This window comes from Amaranthus tricolor, chromosome 10 (assembly GCF_026212465.1).
Source record: "Amaranthus tricolor cultivar Red isolate AtriRed21 chromosome 10, ASM2621246v1, whole genome shotgun sequence".
Classification (NCBI taxonomy): domain Eukaryota; kingdom Viridiplantae; phylum Streptophyta; class Magnoliopsida; order Caryophyllales; family Amaranthaceae; genus Amaranthus; species Amaranthus tricolor.
In genome coordinates this window covers 15091123-15098971 of record NC_080056.1, presented here as the reverse complement: position 1 = coordinate 15098971, position 7849 = coordinate 15091123, and positions in this window count along the sequence as shown.

The following is a 7849-nucleotide window of genomic DNA, read 5'->3' as shown; positions in this document are numbered from 1 at the left end:
TGTGTGTTTTCCTGGAGGTTCTACTTCAAGGACTTCGTTGGCTTCATTTCCGTGGACTTCATTTACAGCATTTCCATGGACTTCCTTTACAGATGCATTCTCATTGCCTTCATTCTCATTGGCTTCTATCGATACCCTACTTGCTGCAATCTCGATGCCTTCATTCTCATTGCCATCAGTTGCTGGCTGACTTGTTGCGTTTTTTTGTGTTCTACGGAGATTGAGAAAAGAAGACATGGTGCCTGGAGAACAATACATGGTTTGCATTCTTTTCTGTTGCATCTTCTTGTGTGACTGCTTTTGCAATGAAGTTTGCAGCTCTTTATGCAGCTCACTATGCCCATTTTTCTTCTGAGTAGGCTGCTGATCATGGTTGTTTTGCTGCTTATTAGGCTGCTGATCATGCCTATTTCTTTTCTTAGTCCCCTTGTTGGTTACAAGATTACACAAAAACACCAAGCAGCAGGAAAAAAATAAACATCAGCAACATCAAAATAAACAGCAGGGGTAACAAATAAATCAAAATAAAGTTAATAGAGACCTTGGTGACAAAGGGAACTTTCTGTTGCTCTTTTTGTAGTTCTGGTTGTGGATGTTCTTTTGGGAGGTAATCAGTCATACATCTTCTCTTTGATGACCGACCATCTTTTGTGATTTTTACAATTGGTACCTATATAACAATGAAAAAAGCAGTATACTTTATAATAAAAAAGCAGTACCTATATAACAATTAACCTTTACTTTATAATTACTTTTGAACTAGTTACATCTTCATCATCTTCAAGCTCGTCGTTCGGAATGTATTCTTCATCGTCACTTCCAAAGCCTTCAACTCCAGCATTTGCAACGTACATGTTTGTGTTAGCTTCAAGTAAATTTTGTGCTAACTTCCCACATCCTTTAGCTTTCATACATTCATAATTTTCCTTCATTGTTTCAAGCCTTTTCATCTCATATTTAGTCACCACTGGTGCTTTTGCATGAACTTTGTTGCTACTCTTTTTCATCTGTCAATCATAGCACAAAATTAGTACAACCATCAGATAGATCCAAAAATATGCAGAGCATAATGCCAACCAGCACTAGTAGGTAATTCAACATAAAAAACTTGACGCGCTTGAGATGCCAAGATAAAGGGTTCTCCATTGCAAATTGTTCTATTTTTATTAACCATAGTTAGTTGGCCATCATCAGTCATTTCCGAATGATACCAAACACATTTAAACAAGACAACATCAATATACCCATGATAAGATATCTCAATTATTTCTTCTATACACCCATAATACATGACATCTCCAGAAATTGGATTATTATCCTTCCTACTAGCAAAACTGTCGGTCAAAGCACTTAGAAAAACACCACTATTCTACGTGACAAGGTTTCTCTCTCGTTTCATGGTATAAAACCTATACCTATTCACAAAGTACCACTGTACTTTTTAGCCACAAATGAAGGTCCCATAGATAACCATTTGACATGCTCTGGCACTTCTTGTCCTTGGTGTAGCTTTAATTCAATTGTCTCTTTAAACCAATCTTTGAAATCTTTGCTATGGCTTTGGGCAGTATCCCATTTTCTTTTCCTTTGACTACCAACTACTTCCTTGTGCTCACTACAATACAAAATAAAAATTAAAACAATTATGAATTTATCCCTTTAGATATAATATAAAATCCAAAAATATCAAACGGCATATGTGAAGTTAACTTACTTAATGTATCTCTCAACTTCCTTACAATTACAATTGAATAAGACATATTGACGTGCTTGGCTCCAGGAATTGTGATCAGTCATAAATCCACCTCCTTCCTTCTTTGAAGTCTTCCCTCTCCCCTTAATAGGATAGCCAACCTTAGGGAGATATTCTTGTGGGGTGCTAGGTTGATTGGGATGATCAATGGGACCTTTAGATTTCCCTTTTAATTTACTCAAATATCGAACCACAAACCTTGCACATTCTTTAGCCAAGAATCTTTCTGCCATTGAAGCTTCTGGATGACCCTTGTTTTTTACATCTGACTTTAATTCCCGAAGATACCTCTCAATTACATACATGCATCTTAATGAAACTGGTCCACCAAGTTTGATTTCTTCTACTAGGTGAACCGGTAAATGGACCATTATGTCAAAAAATGCCGGTGGGAAAATCCCCTCAAATTGACAGAGAGTTTCGACTATCTCAGATTGGAGATTGTCGAGATCTTTGGGATCAATAGATTTTTTCCATATGCCATTGAAAAAGTTTGACATCCTAATTATTGGAGTTGCAACATGTGCCCTTAGGGTTGTCTTTGCGGCAATAGGAAGCAAATAATGGTCCATTTACCGGTTCACCTCTTATTATACCGTAACGGGTGGTCTGAATCCAACCATTTGCGATGACACATATAGCAATACTTGTGACTATATTTCAAGTACATAGAATCTATCTCATAATGACAACAAGGGCAAGCAAATTTTCCTTTCGTACTCCAGCCCGAACACATTGCATAACCCGGAAAATCACTAATGGTACCCACCAAAGCTACTTGCATGTCAAACCTTGTATTGGTTGTAGCATCATATGTTTCTAGGCCAAACTCCCACAAATTAATGAGGTCTTTGATAAGTGGTTGTAAATAGACATCAATGGCATTTCCAGGAGACAAAGGTCCAGGTATAAGTAATGAAAGCATTAAAAACTCGAACTTTGTTGCCAACCATGGAGGCAAGCTGTAATTGATCAAAATGACTGGCCAAGTACTGTACACAATGCTCATTGTGTTAAAAGGATTAAAACCATCAGTGGCTAATGCAAGTCTCACATTACGGGGTTCCTTGGAGAAGCTTTCATATATTTTGTCAAAGTTGATCCAAGCTTGACCATTGGCTGGATGTTGCAAAAGCCCATCCTTCTCTCCTGCAATTTTATGCCATGTCATAAAACTTGCTGTTTCGGCACACATGTACAACCTTTGCAACCTATTCTTGATTGGGAAGTACCTTATAACTTTAGATGGAATTCTACGAGTTTTTTCATTAGGATTGTCATCTTCATCATTATCCTTCGATTTCCACCTTGAAGTTCCACAGACATGACAACTGGTTGCGTTTGCATGCTCCGCCCAATATAACATGCAATCATTAGGGCAAGCGTCTATCCTTTTGTAGTCCAACCCCAACAACTTTAAAACTTTCTTCGCTTCGTGCATAGATGTGGGCAATATTGCATCATCGGAGAGAACTTCCTTGAAGAAATTTAGTAAACCAGCAGTTGCAACATCGGACAACTTATGGTCACACTTGTAAATGTAGAGGCGAATTGTGAAGGCAAGTCTAGACATTTTTTTGCAACCCGGATACAACTCTTGTTTGCCTTCCTCTATTAGGCGAAAAAACTTCTTCGCCTCTTCATTTGGCCCTTCTCTCAAAGCATCACTCAACAACTCTTGTATACGATCATTAATGTTTGATGGTTCATCGTGTTGAGGATCCTCAACTTCTCTTTCAGGGCTCATCCCACCTAGATGAAAGGTTTCATCGTTTCTTGGCACAAAGCCATTGCAAATAATATTATCTCTTACGTCATGTCTACCATACCAATATCGATGATGGCAATTAGAACATGGGCAACTAATCTGGTTCCCTTGGGACCTTATAGCAAAGGCTTTCTCAATGTATTCATCCGTTCCTTGTTCATATACATGACTCCATCTAGGAAATTCCCACCAACCCTTACTTCCCTTATCCATCTCCTAAAAATATATCAGAACTATAAAAATTCAATAATTAAGATAGTGTATGTACACAACTAACTAACAATACCTAAACTATAGAATCGATGATCGATAAACTTGCTTACTATAAGACTACGCATTCGTCTTCCTAATCAAAAAGCAAAAGACAAAAGATAGATTTTCAACATTTATTTAAATACCAACAAGGATAACGTCAGCAACAGATTTCAAACTCAATTTTCTTAGCCAGAACATTTGAGCAGTAACTGAGTTAGACTAACACTTGATTTGCAATCTCTCAATTTAAACCAATCCAAAATTTGGAAATATCCTTAGCAATTCGCAAGAGAATAGAAAAAAGATCATCACAATAACAAACACCCGCGCAATCAAATCAAAAATCCTGAATATGAAACCACTTCGACCCACTGTTATTTCAGTTGTGCAATTGATAAAATAAAGTTAAATTAGTATTCAGCTGAATGATCTCTAAATAAATTACCCCTAAAATGCACAGAAATCATGCAAGATTCTTACTTCCAACAATCAATAAACCTCAAAGCTTCACTAATCATCGCATTAGATTAAGTTTATAAGATACAAAACCCACAAAACTCTTAATAAATTACAACATCAAACCCTAAAGACGTAAATTACGGCTAAGTGAAACCAACAATCACAAAAAACTACTCAACAATTCAACAAAAATAAAAATTGTAAGAAAAAAAATCAAAATTACGGTTTATTACCCTCAAATCCGACTGTGAGGAGAGGGGAGGAATACGAGGTGGCCGGTGGCTGTCGGCAGGCAGTGACGGCGCCTGTGGGCTGTGGGCGGTGTGGCTGAGAATGGGGCAGGGGAGGTATTGGGAGTCTGGGAATCGCGTGAGCGTGAGGGAGAAGGAGAAGTGGACAACCGGAGAACAGAAGGAATGAAGGAGAAGGGTTTTAGGTATTTTTAATATATATTTTAATAAATATTTAATATATATATATATATATATATATATATATATATATATATATATATATATATATATATATATATATATATATATATATATATATATATATATATATATATATATATATATATATATATATATATGTATATTAATAAGGAGGGTTTAATATTTTATATATAGGAATTTAATAAGTCATCTTCAATAACAATTAATAACACTTAGAAAATATAAATAGTATAAATAAGCTTTTTAAAAATGGAAAATTAAAAAAATGATATTATAAATAGTTTTGGAGAGAAAAAATTGCATAACAAATTTGACACATGCATAAGTTCTTGCAACGGGTGTAAGATAACCGTTGCCTTTTCTAATCTTTTGCAACGGTTGACTTGAAACCGTTGCCTTTTCTTATCTATTGCAACGCTTTCATTGTACCCGTTGCTAAAGCTGTTGCTATAAAATAAACCGTTGCCAAAGGGTGTTGCCTATGCTCTTTTATCTAGTAGTGACAATAAACTACACAAAAACATCACAAAACATCATTCTTACGTAATAGAAATTTATAAAATTTACATGTATGCACATTAACGCAAAAATACACATAATAAAACATATATCCATCAATAATACCATATAAATGAAAATTTTTCAGATTTATATATTTATCATTTGTGACTTTAATTTAATATCATTTAGGGAAATAATCACAATCCTTGAAAACTTTGAATATAGGCATATGAATAACATTTCTAACATTAATATATATAAAAATATCATAGATTTTCAATGTATAACATGTGTATATTTAACTTAGACTAAACACTTTATTGTCATATCTTTCACATATTTAAATAAATATAATATAAATACAAAGTAAGAAGGTTAATAAGTGTGTTCTATTAGTCACCGATGATGAAAGAGAATTAATATGAAAGGGGAACTCCAAAATAAGAGAACATAAGCTCCAAGAATAATCTTCAAGGTTTCAAGAATAATAATCCAAGCTCTCAAAATAATACTCTCTCCATTTCATAATGAAGTTCTCACTAGTAATGTTCACGAGGAATTAAGAAAAATAGAATCTTGTAGATAGTTGATATAGTATTTTATGGAATAACAGATTTTACAGAGGAAAAATAGAAACCATAAATATTATAAAAAATATTAAAAGAAAGTTAATAGAAAAATATATGTGGAACATAACTAATAAAAAATTATTTTTATAAAGTTAGTGAGAAACATGTGAAAACCATAAGGAATATATAAAATGTAAAATTAAAGTTAGTGAAAGATATATGTGGATCGTAAGCATTACTAAAATATCAAAATGAGGATGAATAAAGTTGTTATTGTCCAAAATTTATGATATAATTCAAATGAAACACTGTAAAATGACAAATGAGAATGTTTTTAAGGAACGGAGGGAGTAATAGTAGAAACTTACAAAAGTTGATGATTTCTACTTAGAAAATAACAACTCTACTTTCTATATTTATTACTAACTCCAATTCTCAATCAACATTCAACATAAAGTTCAAATCTCTCAACATCATAAGTCGCTTTTCGACATGTCTTACTTAATTGCAGATAACCTCTAATTCCGACCCAAATCCAATGATTTAAGAGTAATTACTCACAACTCCAAGTCCCATATTTTTTAAGAACAAACTATGGTGTTAAAATAAGTAGAAGGTGGCCGAAAATCCACAAAAACCAAGGTGTTCAAAATTTGCTTACTCTTAGTTGTCCGAAATGTTTTAGGGCAAAACATAATCTTTAATGCTCCAATTAATGCAATTGTTGGGGTGAAATATATATATATATATATATATATATATATATATATATATATATATATATATATATATATATATATATATATACATATATACATATATATATATACATATATATATATATATATATATATATATATATATATATATATATATATATATATATATATATATATATATATATATATATATATATATATATATATATATGTCTGTGTGTGTGCGCACGCGCGCATATATATATATATATATATATATATATATATATATATATATATATATATATATATATATATATGTATATATATATATATATATATATATATATATATATATATATATATATATATATATATATATATATATATATACATATATATATATATACATATATATATATATATACATATATATATATATATATACATATATATATATATATATACATATATATATATATATATATATATATATATATATATATATATATATATATATATATATATATATATATATATATATATCAAATGGTGATGAATACAATTTTCATGAAAAAAATTAATCCCATTATTTAAACTAAAATGGCCATTAGTACAAACAAGAATAATATACATTCAACAGGATAATGCTCCTTATATATGCAAGTCAATTATGCAGATCCACTGCAAGTAGATCATCAGACTTAGACGATTCTATGTACGCTTGTTATAACTTATATCGTACATAATTTCAAAGCTTTAACGCTATTGTACGCCTATTTATATGACTCACCATCTATTTCAAAAGATGGTAGAGTTTGTGAAGGTTAATAGGAGGTTGAAAACTCTCTAGAGGGGGGGGGGGGGGGGGGGGTGGGTGAATAGAGAGTTTGGGCTTTTAAAATTTTGTCCAGCAGTTTGTCTCAAGAGTTTGAGGAGTCTTTCAAAACTGTTTTCAGAAACAACTTTGAGCCAATTTTGTTAACAATAACGTATGTGCGGAAAAATAAACTTTAAAGAATATAACACACGATATGTTAACGAGGTTCGGTTCTAACTAACCTACTCCCCGCCTATGGGTTCTCTATCTACCCGTAGGATTTCAACGCCTTTTATTAATCCGACTTTAATACAAAGAAGATCTCACTATCTTCTCTCACCAAGTTCTTCCCCTTGAAGAACCGTATTAAAAGTCCCTTTAATAATAGCAAAATCCCAAATCTCACAATAGAGATTCAATCCAGTTGAACACTTTAAAAAGTATTCTCAAGTTGGCGTATTAAACTTAATCTAACTCCTTTTGAACTCTAAAGCCTATTACAAATGTAGGAGTTAGATGAACTAATAATGATCAAATAGAAATTACAACGCTTTCAAAATACTTAGAGCAA